The 19,620-nt window shown below is 39.7% G+C and overlaps 1 protein-coding gene across 2 annotated transcripts in view; it reads right to left on the reverse strand.

Annotated features, from left to right (window-relative positions):
- Positions 1–19,620, reverse strand: part of LIN7A (lin-7 cell polarity scaffold A) — a 322,471-nt gene that overhangs the window by 138,785 nt on the left and 164,066 nt on the right. The window lies entirely within an intron of this gene.

The raw sequence follows: 19,620 nt of genomic DNA on the forward strand, positions 1-19,620 counted from the left end.
ACATGCAGAATCTCTTAATATAACATGCTGCTTCCAACTTGGATTTTTTTAAGTGGAAAAAATAAGCACTTTAAGAATGCCGTGCCAAGAGAATAGATCTTAAAAGTTCTCATCACTAGGAAAAAATAATTGCAACCATGTATGCGGATGGATGTTAGGCTTACTGTGGTGATGAGACACGGGTTTGATCCCTGATCTGACAAGATCCCGTGTGCCATTTGCCACAAATATTGAGCGTGTGCTCTAGAGCCCCAGGGTGTAACTACCAAAGCCCATGCGCCCTACGGCCCATACTCCACACGAGAAGCCACTGCAGTGAGAAGCCACGGCAGTGAGAAGCCCACCCTGAAACCAGAGAACAGCCCCCACTTGCCACAACTGGGGAAAAGCCTGAGCAGCAATGCAGACCTAGCAGACAAAAATAAGTAAATAAATAAAGTTATTTTTAAAAAGGGAAGAAAAGAATAAATGCAAAAAGAGGAGGAAAAGAAAGCTGTTTTCTGTTCCACTAAAACACAATGACAAGTACTTTCTATTTACTGATTCACTCAACAAATATTAATACAAACCTGCTATGTAAACTGTCATTATGCTCATTGCTGGAATGAAATGGGACGTACTTTCTAAGTAGGAAGATATTGCAAAAATAATGATTCATATAAAAATTAAATTACAAAGGATACAATGGTTAAAAAGGAAAACCATATGGTGCTTTAAGAGTAAATGACAAAAGTCAGGGAAGGCTTCTCTGAGGAAGAAATAAACGCTGTGAGATTTATGGGAGTTAGCTGGGTGAATGGAGGGTAGCTGGGGCGTGGGGTCACAGAAGAGATTTCCAAGCAGAGGAACTGCATAAGGTTCCATCAAAAGGGGCAGGATGGATGAAAAGGATCATTGTGAGGTAAAGGTGTGTTGAAGCCAGACCTTGTAGGACCCTGGTACCCACTTTAGATATTTCGGTCTTTGTCTTAAGAAGAGCAGTACACCCTTGAAGAATCTGAAGCAGAAGAATGATAATACGGTCAGTCATGTGTCATGTTTGAAATAATGTTTTGTTAAGTATGCCTCATCCTTCATTTTAATCAAATGAATAAAATCTCTTGCTGTGCTTAAAGTGGTAAACAAACTTCCCCACCAAAAGTGTTCTTTGCTTATAAAAATGTTTTTCTCACTAGTTGTTAAAGTTGTAAACATGTTTACCTCATTTTGGGTGAGCATAGAGCACCTCAGTTAAAGAAGATAAACATCTGCTGTGCCTCAAAGATGTAAACATATTTTGAAAAGTAAAGAAAGCTCTGGAATATAATTATAAGGGGTGATATAACTTGCAAAAACATTATACAATCAATGATGTAATGGCTCGTGTAACCTTGGGTCTAACCAATCAAAATGAGGTTGATACAACTGCAAACTAATCAAATATGAGGCCCTTCCAGAGTGCCTAGTTCCCCCAGTTAACATATAGGTCTCCTGTCCAGACTAGGAAGCACATTGACTCCCTGAGGCCTCCAGAATGTGCAGAGCCACCTACAAATTACCACATGCAGACCATCAGGTGAGCCTTGCAATAAGACCAGGAGACAAATCTGCTGGAAGTGAGCAATGGCTGAGCTAGTGAGAAAGACTGTCAATCACTGGACAGGTATCTTGTGCCCTCTACCCCATTCCACTTTGCTTGCTTGTGGATGTTGCTTAGCTTCTTTACCAAATTTTTAAAAAGTGACAGCTTTTTGAGCTCAGTGGTGTTTATCTGCAATTTCTCTTGGTCTTTTCAACTCATCAAATCCCCAAACCTAGGTCCTTGTTTTGACCTGAGGTGTATTTCCATAGACTAAAAAATGACATGCCTTTAGAAAATCTCTTTTACACTAGATGAAGAACTGCCTCCCAGGACACCCTTTACTTTTTTTTTTTTTTTTGCTGGTTTTTCTTCATCTCTCTGATCTAAAAATGTTAGAGCAACTCAGGCATCAGTGTCTTTTTTTATTGATATAATTACTCCCTCATTGAAATCATTTAATCTCATGGCTTAACACATTATCAAACGGTGAAGGCTCCCAAACTTCTCTTTCTAGTCTAGCTTTTCCCCTCTGAACTATAAGTTCATAAATCCAACTGTCTGATGGACCATTCTACTTAATGCTTAATAGGCATCTCAAACTACACATGGACAGACACAATTTTTTATCTTCCTCATGCAGTAAATGACAATTCATTACTTCAGTTACTCAGGGAAAAAAAGAAAAATAAACTCTTTGTGTAATCTTTGACTCTTATTTCATACACTATAATGACTTATCAAAATACCCTGTTGGCTCCACATTCTAAATATAACAAAACCCAAAGAACTTCTTATCATCTCTATTGGTACCATGTTGGTTTAAATTACCATTTTCTCACACAAGATTATTGCAACACTTGCCAACCTAGTCTCTTTGCTCCTGCCTTGCCTCTTTCGGTCTATTCTCAACGTATTAATCGGAAAGTTCCTGATGAAGCATACAGCTGATCGTGTTATTCCTCTGCTTAAATACTTCAATAGTTTCTCATATAATTCAGCACAAAGATTAAATTCCTTAAAGTGATCTACAATGTCCTTGAAGAGGCATTTCCATGTTATTTCTCTTACCTGTACTGTTCTTTCCCCTCCTTGCTGTTTATTGCACACATTTGTTCACTCCTACCTTGGGACTTGAACTTAAGTTTTTCTGTACCTAGAATAATCTTCCTCCAATTACCCGTGTGGCTCACACCTTCATTTCCTTTAGGCCTTAACTCAGATGTCACCTTCTCTGAACACAGAGGTGCTTGACATCCCTAATCCTTGCACACATCTTACCCCTCATTTCCTGCTTTATTTTTCTCCAATATTTATCACCATCCAACATCATCTATATTTTACTTATCTTTTTTTTGTTACCACTGGTATAATCTTGATTATTTTAATTACTTCACAAAAACTTACAAAGCAATTTCTATATGTCAAACACTATATTATATAAACACTAAGTTCTTTACATATTTTAATGTCTTTAATATAATTATTATGCTGCTGCTGCTGCTAATGTCTTTAATATGATTATATTGAGATAGGGACTATTATTATCCCCATTTTACAGTTGAGGAAATGGAGGCATAGAAAGGTTATTTACTTATTTATCTTGTTCATTATCTGTCTCTGCCACTAGAATGGGCCTTCCCCAGTGGCTCAGCGGTAAAGAATCTGCCTGCAATGCAGGAGACATGGGTTCAATCCCTGGGTCAGGAAGATTCCCTGGAGGAGGAAATGGCAACCGACTTCTGTATTCTTGCCTGGCAAATCCCATGGACAAAGGAGGCTGGTGGGCTACAATCCATAAGGTTGCAAACATTTGGACATTACTGAACACATAATACCACTAAAATATAAGCTCTTGAGGACATTTTTTGTCCACTATATTTCCTCTTATTATCTCCAGTGGCCTAGAAAATTGCCTGACCCTTAGCTGTTGCTCAGTAAAGTGATGCTGAACAAAAGAATTTGGATTCAAGGCATGGAATAGGGCAGTGTGACGTTTATACACTTTTTAAACTCATTGCATTGAAATAATATCATATTTATTAACAAGTATATCTACCTACATGAATTAGCAGAATGAGGGAAGAAAAGAAGGTAATGGGAAGTACAGGGGGAAGATAATAAAATATGAAATAAGAGAAGCACATTACAGGGACTGATGCTGACAGTGTGCAATGAACTGAGAAATATGAGTCACCCGATTCTCCACACCCGGGGTCCCAAAATAACCACACACACCATCAGGAACCACTCTTACCACAGAGTGGAGGATGACTTGTTGGGGAAGGAGTCAATGTAAAATATCCAGGTATGAATCCATAGAGATTGTCCAAACGAGATATGGTAGATGGGACTAGAATAACAGTAGAGATGGAGATAAGTGGATGCATTTAAAAGACACTCTGGAGATAAAAGTCTATGGGATCTGATGCTTGATTGGCTACTGGATGAGGGGAAAGATAGAGAGATGTCAAAGAAAATTCTAGGTTTCTGATCTGATGTTATCATTCACTAAAAAAGTGAATATTAGCATGGGAATTTCTTCATCATTTTTGACCCGGTTATATATTTATAATATTTATTATCTATATAAAATGCATTCAGACAGCAATGTTTAATGTTAACACTCTAGTATTTTTTATCAGTAGATGCTTGAATTATGTCTTATATGGAATTCACATTCTATATTTTCTCATTCATTTCTACTTCACATAAAATGATGAATTAAATTGAGTCCAGTTAGCACTTTAGATTATGGAAAGTTACTAGATTAAAAAAATAATCTTTAAAGCTCCAAGATTCAGGGCTTTGGACTTTGTAAAGCATTACTTAAATAAATTGAGGTAGTGACAAATGAAGAGTATAGAGTCTGATAACATAATATAAAACCCACAGCAATTATTGGTAGTTGGCAGAGGTCAATTTAGTTGAAGCATCTTGCAAGTATCTTGTGATAAACACATACACAAATTTAAACTGAAATTTAAAAGTGAATATCTCTAAGTATTTAATCATTCCTATCCCTATCTTTCTATTGTATGCTGTACCTTTATGATAGCACTTATCACTTTCTGCAGTGAATTATAATTATCAGTGTTACATGTCTTGTGTGTCCTACTCAATTATAACCTCTTACTGAGAAAAGACAATGCCTCATTGTTTTTATCCTACTTGTCACCCACACATTGCTTATACATAATGTCCACTCAATACAGACTCAATGTTTTGTAGAATTCAGTTATCTTTTAAATTATCAAGCTTAACTTCTGCTGAGACATTTTTAAATAATCTGGATCCAAACCAGTTTTCCTAAGGAAATGAAAATGACTTTATAAGCACGAGCTTGGATTTGACGAACCTAACTGCTAGACTCTGAAGCATTGTAAGGCTATACTAACGCACACCCCTTTCAATAATTTTTCATCTTCTTTTCTTTTTCATTCCTCCCCCCATTCTTGTTACTGTTACTGTTCTGTCCCAGCTACATATAAAACATGACTACTGTATTTCAGCATCTGAAAAGCAGCTCCTTGGCAAGAAATGATAATAAGAATCTGTGTTAACAGAAGTTTGACTTTTGCCAATCTCACATAAAAGAGGAAGCCAAGGGAATTTGTATATGGAAGTGCTTAGAACGATGATCAATAAATCTTCAATGTATCTTAATTCCTCTCTACATACTACTTTTCCCCCTAAACTCCAGTTTAGTTTCGGGAAATAATGAGTATTGGAGGTAGTTGGACACATCAATAAACAAAACAAAAAGAAAAATACCTTCCTCTGTGAAACTTACAGTCAAGTGGAGGGAAATAGACAAAAGAAAATAAGCAGCATAAAAGATGGAGAGAGAAAGAGAGGGAGAGACAGAATATAGACCCAAATGTATGATACCAAGGAACAAATGATTAAGTAAAACAGGGAAATAGGGGCTGAGGATGTGAGGGGTGTGGACAGGCAAGTGGCAATATTAAATCAAGTGGTTAGAGTGAACCACACTGTGAAAATAAGATCTGAACACAGTTTTGAAAGAAAGATCTGCAGGAATAGGTCAAAGAGGGGAGAATGTTTTGGGTAGAGAGTATAGCTAGCTCAAAGGCCTGGAGGTGGCCATGCCTGATATTATTGAGGAACAGCACATAAGCCAATGTGATCAAAGAGGGGTGAGCTAACGGTAGGTCTTAAGGCAGAGAAGTGAGAGCTGGCTCACAGGAAGCCTTGAAAGACATTTTAAGAACCTTGGCTTCAATTCTAGGTGAAGAGTCATCACAGAGTTCTCAGCAGAGGAATGACACAGTCAGATTTGGATATTTAAAGAATCTGGCTGCTGTGTTGAGAATAGACTGGGGTTGGCGATGCAGAATCAGAGAGGCTGGTTAGGAAGTTATTACAGTAATTCAAGTGAGAGATGGTGGCAGGGACCAGGATGATGGGAATATAATTAGTGAACAGTGGTCAGCTTTAGGATATACTTTGAAGGTCCAGGCAACAGAATTACCTAACACACTGAATGTAAGATGTGAGAGAAAGAAGGGAGTTAGGGGGGTCCCTCCAATGCATATGGCTTACAAAACTGGCAGGTTGGAGCTGCCATAAATTATGATGTGAGGGTGCTGAATGGGGGTGAGGTGGTCAGTTCAGTCTGGATGTGCTGGGTTTGAGATGTCCATCTGAGAATTTACTTTTGAACTTCTTAATTGAAAAACAGCTTTGAGATTACAATAAATAGAATATTTGTCTGTCTAATCAATAACATGTATTCACAAAGTAAGAGGTTCATTTGTAGAAAGGATTAGATGGCTTGTGCAGGGTTCCAAAGCATGACGATTGTTGTCATGAACAGTTGTTCTTTCAAACTGCAATCTAGGCATTAAGTCATAGCCTTGGTCCGAATCCTCTGACCTATTTAAGGGAAAACCTGTCAGGGGTAATGATTCCAGTCACCGGAGAAGGGGCTTATGAAAAGCCCCTTGTAATGAAGACATACAACTAGCACTCATTAAGCGTTTGCATCATGCCAGACACACTGTCCCATGATCTCAGTCAAAGCTCACAGCCGTCCTGTGACGAGGTCCTGGAACTATTTCCCAGCTTACATAAAAGGAAAAGAAATCACATAGAAGTTAAGCATTTTGCTAGTAAGGCACAGAGCTGGGATTTAAGTCCAACATTCTGACTTTTGAGTCTAAAAGTTTTGCACCTTCTCCTTACAGCTCAAGTGTTCAAGACCTGTAAAAATACAGTCAGCACTCAGAAGGTAACTTTGAAAGCCAGTCACCATGTATTTCATGGCAACTGAGGTTAGAACAACAGGTGTTGCGAGGGCAGGAGGAGCAAGCATGTGACCAGTTGGCACTCAGGGAAGATGGGGGTGGGGTTACAGAGAGTATAAGAGTTAAAGACCTGGGAGGGGGAAGATTAGAACTCCCAGATATCAAAGACAAGTTTTTCAGCTTGATTCTACCTAAGATTAATTGTCCTCTGGAGAAAGCCTGTTTCAGTAAAACCCAGGGGAGGTTTTTATGACATTAAGTGATTGTAATTGTACCTTGGATAGATTGCAGGTTCAGCTCCACCCCACCTCAAGTCACAGATTTTTTTTAAAAAAGCAACTCAAGTCACAGAATTTTTAAAGCAACTCACAAATTCTTTTGATTTCCCAGTGCATATAAAAGTTATGTTTATACTACTGAGTGTACAATAGCATTATATCTAAAAAAAAAACATATCTTAATCAAAAAATACAATTGATTGCTAAAAATTACTAACCATCATCTGAGCCTTCTGTGAGTCATAATCTTTTTACAATAGCAACATCAAAGATCACTGATTACAGAGCACCATAACAAATATACTAATAACAGTAGTCAAAAAGTTTGAAATTTCAGAATTACTGAAAAGTGACACAGAGGCATGATGTGAGCAAATGCTGTTGGAAAAACGGTGCCAACAGACTTGCTCATCTCAGGGTTGCCTCGGATTTTCAATCTGTAAAGAAAGCAGTATCCACAAAGTACAATGAAATGAAACACAATGAAATGAGGTATGCCTGTCCTTTAAGTTAATGAAAAGTACATACATGGTGAACTTGTGTATAAGAGGATAATTTGTTTAAAGTTACCTAGAAAGAAGAATTTTATACTGAAATTTTATTTATTTTACAGTTGGTGAATTGGAGTCTAATTTAAAATCTGCCGATGGCTAAACCCTTTATTAGCACTTACACACTAGGTTTAATTGAGAATTCCCTTTTTCTCTTTTTACAGCTAGCTTTATTATGACTTCCCTGGTGGCTCAGATGGCAAAGAATCTGCCTGCAAAGGGGGAGACCTGGGTTCGATCTCTGGGTCAGGAAGATCCCTGGAGAAGGGAATGGCAACCTACTCCAGGATTCTTCCCTGGGAAATCCCAGGACAGAGGAGCCTGGTGGGCTACAGTCTGACTACAGTCCATTGGGGTTGTAAAGACTTGGACATGACTGAGCAACTAACGCTTTCATTTTTCACTTTATTATGACTAAAGAGAACTTCTAGGGCAGTCTCTGTCAATAGATTAACTATGGTGACATCCACAGTGTTCCAGGAAGCAGGCAGGGAACACAGGACATCATTCCTTTTATTAGTACTTGCTTACCTTCAGAGAGAGGAAATCTCACTTCTTTAACCCAGACCCACAGAGTAAATGACAGTTGATAAAATCTTTAAATATATTTAAGATGGAAAATGGCTGAGGTGTTTTGTTGTAGCATATGCCTTCTGGCATCTTTTGTTTTTTAAATGAAAGAGCCACTGTGCTTATCAATCTCTTTATGTCTTTGGCGTTATTTACATTCCTTTTGTTCTCAGTTTTTGACATTTTATGTTCAAGTGATTGAAGAGCCTTTCTTGCAAGGCATTTGTCTGCTACCTGGTGGTCAGACAGAAAATTGCACTTTCAAACACTGAAAAATCATATGTCTTCTGAACCACATTAGAAAATAATAATAATATTTCAAATTGGCATTCAGAGGTCCATTGTCTCTCATCTTATCAGCAGGTGGGTCCTGCATTAGGTTAAATCATTGTTTTTGTTTTTTTTTTAATTTCACTGAGGCTTCAAATATCCCTTTCATTATAATATCCTAACATTTATACAGAGAAATTTTTGTTTCATTTTTAGTGTGCAGAGCTATCCTCTGGGACATCAGGTGTTAGGGAACCAAAACGGGGAAAAGAGAGATTGAGTCATTCTTGGAACTGGGAGGAAGACTGGTGTTTCACAAGACGTTTCTGAATTGCTGGAATGGTAGGGTAAGATCTAGGCTTTTCCCTGGTTCATATTCTTTGTATTACACACACACACACACACACACACACAAATAAAGGCTTGTCTTGGCAGTAATTATTCACTTTTTATGATTTTCCGTTTTGATATCCAGGCCCAAAGCAGTGTGGCAACTGTTCAGTCTACTCCAGCATTCCTAGAAAGACAACTGCATCAGCTTGTCCTCTCTAGGTTTTCTCTCCTGTAAGTTAAGTCCGGAAATCCCCTAAATCATATGCACACCCAACAGGAGGTAGGCTTACTCTACCCACATGCAAGTAACTCTGAAAATCTGTAAGCAGAAGCAGGATGACTGTGAAATTAATGAGACTTAAGCTTTGGGCTCCCCACAGCAGCCAGCCCTGCGAGGGGCCCTAGCAAACGTTTCCACACCATCATGTGTTTCTATACGATTTGCAAAAAATAAAGTCTTTTAATGTAAGCTGTTAAAACCATTTTTCACCATGACTGGTCCTTCTTTATATTTCCCCTCCAGTGGCCTTGGGCATTTTGAGTTTAGGCCAAGAGTACGTTGAGTTACAGATACTCCATTTTATCTGTAATTTATAAAGACAGCTTGGAATGTTTCAATAAAGCGAGAAATTATAAACTCTTGATATGGATATTTATGGATATAATTTTGTCACTTTAAAATGTATTTAATGATGAGCTGAGAGGACATTCCAGTTCATATGACTGAAATATGAAAAGAAAAGGTCACAAAAATGAGTGATTAAAATCAATACCATTTAATCTGACATTGAAGAGAAAATTATAGCAACAGAAACAATAAAATCAGATCCTATCCAAAAAAGCAATTCATTAAGAGGTAAAGATAAAGATAAGCTTGAATGGAATTAATAAGTAAGCTCTTGGCTTGCTAGATAATCCAATCAAAAGAATGTTTTAATATTTCATATGAACAGAGTGGGAAAAGATTTGTTTTTTTGTAGATTTGATAAGAAACACTGACAGAAGAAGAAATCTTTAAAAACTTGTAATGTACTACCACTATATCACAGTGAGGACACCGATATCAAAGTGTTTACAGACTGTTGTCCTAAAATGAATCAACTGCCCGGTATTTCCGCAGCAAGGATGAGTTTATTTGTGATCAGCAGAGAACTGCAATTTGGGGTCTGCAACCATGGTGAGCCACACGCAAGTCCCTGAATAGCAAGAGAAGAGCACAGAGGGAAAAAGGAAGTCTAGAGGGCTGTGCCAGAGTCCAGAGCTTTTCACTGGCTGAAGCCCTCTGCCAAGAAAGAAGGGGAGTCTTTCTCCTTCCAGATGGGCTCTGCTATACTTGCAGGGCATGAGAGCGCCTGTTCTGGCTTCCAGACTCTGTGTAACTGACGTTCCTCTTTGTTAATTTTTTATGAGTATTGTCAATTCAAATAGAATTAATATTAAGATAAATCACTGAGCAAAAACTGTCCTGTGAATTTATGACTTATATATGACAGAAAGTTTTCCAAATGAATCACAGCCCTAAAAAATTAATTTGATGTTCCAAATATGTTATAAAGTTGTAAGAAATTCATCTCAACTTCCAAAAATTTAAAAACAAAACAAAAGAAAGTTTAATCAACCAAATTTCAAGGAGATGGCTGAAAGATCTAATTTTTTCATGGAAAACATTTTAAAATCAATGTTGTATCATGAGGCGATTCAAAGAGTAGACACCAAAAAGAAAAAAGAGAGAGAAGAAAAAGAACAAAAGATCAAGGAAGGGAAAGTTAGGAATTATGTAATATCTGGATTTTATGGTATTTGTCAAGTTGTGACTTTGTAATTTCTTGTGATTTCTATTCTCACACTAAATAAATATGCAGATTTTCACATAGTTTTTAAATTACTTTTCTTAACAAGTTTTGTTTTCCAACGCTCCTCAGTATAAGTTTCAGGCCCCTCAAAACCAGGATCTACCCTTATACACACCTTCACTGTAACTGTTACCAAGGATGAGTTCCTTCTCAATTCTTATAAAGCAAGGTCTCTTTCTCTCTCACGTACTCAATAGTAATTAATTTCCTCTAAAAATAAAAACCTGGGGGCTTCCATCACTAATTATTGGAGAAGGCAATGGCACCCCACTCCAGTACTCTTGCCTGGAAAATCCCATGGATGGAGGTGCCTGGTAGGCTGCAGTCCATGAGGTCGCTAAGAGTCGGACACAACTGAGCAACTTCACTTTCACTTTTCAAGTTCATGCATTAGAGAAACCAGGGGGCTTCCATCACTAATTATTAGAGATATGCAGATCAAAACTATAATGAGGTACCACTTCATACTGGTCAGAATGGCCATCATCAAAAAGTCTACAAATAAATAAATGCTGGAGAGGGTGTAGAGGAAAGGAAACCCTCCTACACTGTTGATGGGCTGTAAGTTGGTGCAGACACTACAGAGAACAGTATGGAGGTTCCTTTAGAAACTAAAAATGTATAATAGGTTCCAGTTTCATCCATCTCATTAGAACTGATTCAAATGTATTCTTTTTAATGGCTGAGTAATACTCCATTGTGTATATGTACCACTGATTTCTTATCCATTCATCTGCTGATGGGCATCTAGGTTGCTTCCATGTCCTGGCTATTATAAACAGTGCTGCAATGAACATTGGGGTACACGCGTCTCTTTCCCTTCTGGTTTCCTCAGTGTGTATGCCCAGCAGTGGGATTGCTGGATCATAAGGCAGTTCTATTTCCAGTTTTTTAAGGAATCTCCACATTGTTCTCCATAGTGGCTGTACTAGTTTGCATTCCCACCAACAGCGTAAGAGAGTTCCCTTTTCTCCACACCCTCTCCAGCATTTATTGCTTGTAGACTTTTGGATCACAGCCATTCTGACTGGCGTGAAATGGTACCTCATAGTGGTTTTGATTTGCATTTCTCTGATAATGAGTGATGTTGAGCATCTTTTCATGTGTTTGTTAGCCATCTGTATGTCTTCTTTGGAGAAATGTCTATTTAGTTCTTTGGCCCATTTTTTGATTGGGTCATTTATTTTTCTGGAGTTGAGCTGTAGGAGTTGCTTGTATATTTTTGAGATTAGTTGTTTGTCCGTTGCTTCATTTGCTATTATTTTCTCCCATTCTGAAGGCTGCCTTTTCACCTTGCTAATAGTTTCCTTTGTTGTGCAGAAGCTTTTAAGTTTAATTAGGTCCCATTTGTTTATTTTTGCTTTTATTTCCAATATTCTGGGAGGTGGGTCATAGAGGATCCTGCTGTGATGTATGTCGGAGAGTAACACCAATACAGTATACTAACGCATATATATGGAATTTAGAAAGATGGTAACAATAACCCTGTGTACGAGACTGCAAAAGAGACACTGATGTATAGATCAGTCTTATGGACTCTGTGGGAGAGGGAGAGGGTGGGGAGATTTGGGAGAATAGCATTGAAACATGTATATCATGTATGAAACGAGTCGCCAGTCCAGGTTTGATGCACGGTACTGGATGCTTGGGGCTGGTGCACTGGGACGACCCAGAGGGAGGGTAGGGGAGGGAGGAGGGAGGAGGGTTTAGGATGGGGAACGCAGGTATACCTGTGGCGGATTCATTTTGATATTTGGCAAAACTAATACAATATTGTAAAGTTTAAAAATAAAATAAAATTTAAAAAAAAAAAAAAGAAACTAAAAATGGAGTTGCCATATGATTCAGCAATCCCATTCCTGGGCATAAATCCAAAAAAGATGAAAACTCTAATCTGAAAAAAATACATGCACCCCAATGTTCATAGCAGCACTATTTACAATAATCAAGATATGGAAGCAACCTAAATTTCCACCAACAGATGAATATATAAAGAAGATATATAAACATATATATAATGGAATATTACTCAATCATCAAAAAGAACCAAACACTGCCATTTGCAGCAACATGGATTATCACACTAAATCAGACAATGACAAATACCATATGATATAACTTACATGTGGAGTCTAAAAAATAATACAAATGAATTTATTTACAAAACAGAAACAGGCTCACAGACATAGAAAACAAACTTATGGTTACCAAAGTGGAATGGGGAGGGGAGGATTGGGAATTTGAGATTAACAGATATATACTAATACACACACACACGTGTATGTGCTATGCTAAATCACTTCAGTTGTGTCTGACTCTTTGTGACCAATGGACTATAGCCTGCCAGGTTTCTCAGCCCATGGAATTCTCCAGGCAAAATTACTGGAATGGGTTGCTGTGCCCTCCTCCAAGGGATCTGCCTGACCTAGGGATAGAACCTGAGTCTCTTATGTCTCCTGCATTGGCATTAATGCCACTTGGGAAGCACGCACACACGCACACACATAATAGATAACAATAAAGATTTATAAACAACAGAAAACTGTATTTGATATCTTGTAATAACTTATAATGGAAAGGAATCTGAAAAAGATTCTAACAGATCTATAACTGAAATCAACTTTGCTGTACACCTTAAGTACTGTAAAAAAAAAAAACTATACTTCAATTTAAAAAAGTTTTTAAAAATCTAATTGTTTCCAAAAACTATTTCATTAACATAACAAAAGACATCTTTGTTCTCATCACAGGAAACACCAAGGGTTTTAGGGGCTTTATGCCAGGAAGGGGGTTAAAGACCAAATACAGTCCTAACTGTGTATTCAAGAGAGATTGGTTCCAGGACGCCCAAGGATACCAAAACCCAAGGACGCTCAAGTCTCACATAAAATGGTGTAGCGTTAGCATATAAACTATGCAGCACATCATTTGATTCACTTTAAACCACCTATATTTTACTTTTAATACCTATTACAATGTAAATGTTATGGAAATAGTTGTAAATAAAATGTAAATGCTATGGAAATAGTTTCAGGTGTGTGGCAAATTTGAGGGTTACTTTTTTTAACTTTACGAAAACTTTTTTCCCAATATTTTCTATCTGAAGTTGCTGAATCCTTGGATGCAGACCTAGAAGATATGGAGGGATAACTGTATTTTTTGTTATAAATAATATCATTCAGGGCTGTGTCACAGGACCCAGAGGTAAGAATCAGGAGATCGGAAATATACAAAGGGCAGTGAATATTCAATTTACCAATATACTCAGTTTATGGCACACAATCACACAACCTTGCACAAAGTTGCTGCTGCTGCTGCTGCTGCTAAGTCACTTCAGTCGTGTCCGACTCCATGCGACCCCATAGACCGCAGCCCACCAGGCTCCCCCGTCCCTGGGATTCTCCAAGGCAAGAATACTGGAGTGGGTTGCCATTTCCTTCTCCAATGCATGAAAGTGAAAAGTGAAAGTGAAGTCGCTCAGTCGTGTCTGACTCCTAGGGACCCATGGACTGCAGCCCACCAGGCCCCTCCGTCCATGGGATTTTCCAGGCAAGAGTACTGGAGTGGGGTGCCATTGCCTTCTCCTGCACAAAGTTAGTCATGCAAAAAAAAGAGAAAACAAGGTTACAAACCACTCTGGAGAGAGACCCAGCAAGTGGCATCTCAGCCTGACAGAAGGTCTCCAGTTCAGCAACAGGTCTCACGCTCATCCGGAAGATGCCTTCTGTACCGACAGAGCTTCCGGCAGCATCCCTTTGGAACAGCTCTCAACAGCTTCAAGTCTGCTCAATTCGTTCATGGCCTCGTTGTAATGAGTCCGTTGGTAGGGTGAAACAATTATGCCCTCCGGGGTCTTGCCTCTATGAGATCCCCTTCAGTTTCAGTGAAGTCTTTCCATGGACATTACTGGACAAATTTATTATCTAAAACAACACCCTCACCGTCCTATACTGGACGTTTCAAAACAACTAACAATCGCAGTCCACACTGGCCGCTGTGACTCCATTTTGAATTGTTGTACTCAGCTAAAATCCTCTGAGTTTCACACACGACGAGTAGAAATCATAACGCAACGGAAATCACATCATACCAGGCTCCTGTAACCACAGAAAGTGAAAGTTGCTCAGTCGTGTCCGACGCTTTGTGACACCGTGGGCTATACAGTCCATGGAATACTCCAGGCCAGAATACTGGTGTGAGTAGCCTTTTCCTTCTCCAGGGGATTTTCCCAACCGAGGGATAGAATCCAGGTCTCCCCCATTGCAGGCGGATTCTTTACCAGCTGAGCCAAAAGGGAAGCCAGTAACCACAGAACCAGCCCCAAACCGGCTCAGTCCTGTTCTAACAAGATGCTGCGGTGTTTTGCAGAAAAACAACAAAATTGCAAGTCACACAGCTGGAGCATGCATGGAGGAAATATTATAACCTTAAACACTACCTGGAACCAAAGTTATGGGGAGCCAAAGGTCCAGAACTTGACCGGAGCCTGAAGAAGTGAATGGTCTGAAACCTCGTTAGATTGTGTGCTGAAGCCTCTGTACTGTGTTGTCGTTTAGTTGCTGAATGGCCAAATCCCAAAGCCCTCCAGTGGGAACCTGCCCCGCCAGTGCTTCTACACACTAGCCCTGCTCTCCAATTCATAATATGCTTGAACTCATCCCAGATTGGGAAGACATATTTGAGCCCCTCCTCCCGTCTCCTTGCAGGTGGACCTCTCAAAAACCAGTGCCATAATACTGGATTCTGTGAGCCTCTGGCAGTGAACGCTTGGTTCGGTCACACTGTTACCTGATTGATTAAATTTTGAAGCAAGTCCTTTGTTAGGACTTTAATCTGAGGTAAGCACTCACAATGGAGAAGGAAATGGCAACCCATTCCCGTACTCTTGCCTGGAAAATTCCATGAACTGAGGAGCCTGATGGGCTACAGTCCATGGGGTCGCAAAGAGTCGGACACGACTGAGCGACTTCACTCACTTCACTCAAGCACTCACAAAAGGATTTTGTAAAAGTTCAAAATTAGAATGTAACAATTATGATAGGTTTATGGGTTTATTGAAGAATCTCTATACCTTGCGGGGGTTTTTTGTTTCTAATCTTTTTTTTTTTCCCCCAGCAATGTTTTGGTGACTTTCTCCCTTGCAGTCCTTATTGGCAATATCATCGACAGAATCTACAATTTTCTGGTAGCTTATTTTATTGAAATTAAATCTGATTTTATTTAAAATTGCGATCTTTATGTTTGGTACACAATTCTACAGAGTGTACACAAGCTGATGTTCAAAGTGTGGTTGATAGATTCTTTCTGGCCCATGAGGTTTGCTACTGGTCAGAGGCAAAGTCAGTGAGAATAAGCATTTAGCAGCTTGTAAGGTTACCTGACAGGGCTTCCCCAGTGGCTCAGTAGTAAAGAATCTGCCTGCAATGCAGGAGCTGCTGGAGACTCGGGTTGGATCCCTGGGTCGGAAGATACCCTGGAGAAGGAAATGGCAACCCACTCCAGTATTCTTGTCTGGTAAATCCTATGTACAGAGGATTCACCTGGTGGGGTACAGTTCATAGGGCCTCGAAGAGTTGGACAGGACTGAAGCGACTTAGCACGCACGCACATAGTGACCTGACACTGATATAACAGCCAAGCCCCTCCTCTAAGTTCCACACTTCATCACACGGACAAAGTGATACTTCTGAGGCCGCCCTCATCTGTGAACCTTGAGGGTCAAAGGGAATTGGGATGAAGTGGACATTTCTCCGCACCTTCTTCTCAGGTACCACATTCCCTGCAAATCCTGCTGGCACAAACCTTGCATGGGGCCCCACAATCTTCAGTCTCTTTGTTTATGTATGTCCACACTCCTCAAGGAACCTGTCTCAAAATTCTCCTAATTCTCAGGGCACTCAGCTGCAGAAGCAATGGCAACATTGGGGAATGATAGATTTCTGCAATCTTCCAGCTGGGGAGTGAGTTTCTAGCGATTTTTTTCCCTTAAAGTCACCTCTGCTCTTTATGAGAGATTGTCTTGAAGCTCCCCTCTCTCACATAGCTTGGCCTGGTTAAGAATGGAGGTGGAGATTGAAAGCTCTCTCTCCAAAAACTGCATTTCCTACATCTCTCTTTCCCTCTCTCCCCTGTTTGGTGGTACCTGAGGGGTTGAAGTGAGTTGGGCTAGTTCTACTACCTCTTAGAAAGTCCAAGGTTTTCTTTAGATTATGGGACCGTATGGTAATTTCTGATTTCGGCTTTGGACTTTAGCCATAATTCTAGCCAACAGGAAACCAAATTCTCTCAACATCCTATTATATCTGCCTTAGTGGATTGCATTCTGTTTGAGAAGAAAAGATTGAAACCACCTGTGATGATTAATTTTATCTGTCAACTTGACTGGACTAAGCAGTTCCCAGAGACCTGCTAAAATGTTTCCTGGTGTGTCTGTGAGGGTGTTTCTGGAAGAGGTTAGCACTGGAATCAGTAAACCAAGCAATTATCACTCTCACCTGTGCAAGTGGGTAGTCATCCAATCCATTAAGGGCCAGAGTAGAACAACAAGGCAGAGGAAGGGTGAATTTACTCTCTGCTTGAATTGGGACATCTGTCTTTGCCTGGCGTCTAACACAGGTGCTCCTGGTTCTCCAGTTTGCAGATGGCCAGTCTTGCAACTTCTCAGCCTCCATAGTCACAGGAGCCAATTCGTATAAGTCTCCTCTTATATACATCTATATTATTGGTTCTGTTTCTCTGGAGAACCCTGACTGATACATCATCCTGTTCGCTGTTGCTTTCTACACAGGCTGCTGGGAACCCAAGCAGCAGCTATGCAGAGTAGTCTGACTTCTGATGAGGGACAGCAATCCAGAGTCCAGAAAATTCCTGACCTTTACTCAGCTGCTTCCTTTTCTAATAAGGAAGCCACATCTAGACTTCCATATGCAGGCAGTCTATTTCTCTGAAAGACTTTGCAAGGATTAAAATGTGCTAATATCCATGAAGCTCTTAGAGTACTTGGAACATGGTAAGCACTTAATAAATGTTACCTGTTAACTCTGTTAACTTTGTCTACTGAGGATGCGTTTCCAATCATCTTATTTCAGTGAAAGGGTACTCGTGGACTGACTGCAAAAATGGCTGTTTTCTGTCCCTCTGCATGCATGCCCTTCGCAATGAACTTCTTTTTTTGAAAGATAGAGTTCACCCCTGATCCCTGGATGTGGGATGGTCTTGTGACTTGCTTTTGTCAGAAGAATGTAGTGGAGGTGACATTGTGTCAGTCTGAGTCTTAACTCTCAAAAAAGGCTTTGTGGACTTTTGCTTTTGCTATCTCTCTCTTTTTTTTTTTTTTTTACATTTTAAAAAATATATTTTAATTGGAGGCAAATTACTTTACAATATTGTGGTGGTTTTTGCCATACATTCACATGAACCAGCCATGGGTGTGCATGTGTTCCCCATCCTGAACCCCCCTCCCACCTCCCTGCTATCTCTTGATTTCTTTCCCTTTGCCAAGCCCAGACTATCCTGATGGAGGATAAGACACCATGTACAGGACTGCTGAGGCACCTCAGTTGGGAATCAACCAACCTAGAACCTCAGCTACTGAGCCGATGGACAGCTGATTACGGACAGCTGGAGAACCACAGACAGCCAAACCTACAAGGACTTCCTGTTGGAGCTCAGCATAAGCTGGTGGGCTTCAGAGTTAAAACTGATGCATGATTCTTGTTTTAATCCAAGATTGGAGATAGTGCTCCTCCTCCAAGCAATGTCTGTCTCAAAGCTATTCCAGACTCCTTCCATACCTCTCAAATCCTACTCAGATTTTACCATCCATTTAAATTGGTATCTAAGAAGATTCTTCAAATTCACTGGGTATTGTGTTATCTCACCTGTAGGTGAACCCCCTTTTTGCTAGCTGTGTTACTTTGTGGTTCTTTTCGTAACTTGTCTTGAATAGAACTGTTAGTATGCTACTCTTCCTGGATTTCCTGCAGCTAACAAATGATACCCAGTAGGCATGTGGGTGTGACCTAGGCTAGCCAATCATGCCACCTTTTTCCTATAGTGCCTCAGGAGGTGAGCACCAGAGCCAAGTACGGCCATTCAGAGTCTGCCTATATGATATGACTGTAAGAATGAGAATCCAGTTTCCTTTTTAGATTAACAGCTATAAGGACCTATGCCGGATGGTGCAAAGACTCAGGGAGGAACAGACAAGGAAGAGAAACCAAGTTGCAAGGAGAACAAGGGTCACAAACAAAAAGAGGAGGGACAAGCAGAGCTTAGGAAAGAGCTGAGAAGAGCTGAGGATTCTGTCAACAGTGAGATCTCAGACCTGACCTGCTCTGCCAGTAGTGAATTCCTTTTTCACTCAAGCTCTATTGAATTTTGTTTTGTTTACTTGCAATGAAACAGAATCCTCCCAATCAACCTGTGAACTGAAGAAGGTTAATAAGAATCATCATCCTAGGGCTTTATCATTTCTAAGTAGGTTGACAACATCTTGTGTTGTCTAAATTGGGGCACTTCTGAGCGTTAAAGGGGGTGCTATTAGTAATTATTCTGAGAAGACAGATGTTTGCTGAGACTGTCCCTGGATTTCCTAGGGGGGAAAAAATGAGCCTGGATCTGCAAAGCTAAGGACCAGGTGCTGGAAAAGTTGTGTTATCAAAAATTGAGGTATAGACCTGGTAAGGGTCTCCTTCTGCGGCAGCCATTAGCCTCTCACTCTTACAGCTGTTTAGATAAAATACAGTTAATGAAAAAAAGCCCACAGGAAGCAAGATTTATTGGACAGGTAGCAATTAAACACTTTGAAATTTGAAATTGTATTCATGTAGGATATTTCTTGAAATTCTGTTTGTAATCATTTTAACACAAAGAAAGGGAAAAAAAAAAAAAGAAGTGCAGTTCTTAGTCTAAGTGTGGGAATTTTCCTTTAGGATA

The sequence above is a fragment of the Bos grunniens genome, chromosome 5 (genome assembly GCF_055505025.1).
Source record: "Bos grunniens cultivar Pamir isolate PY7600 chromosome 5, Bosgru_T2T1.0, whole genome shotgun sequence".
Lineage (NCBI taxonomy): Eukaryota > Metazoa > Chordata > Mammalia > Artiodactyla > Bovidae > Bos > Bos grunniens.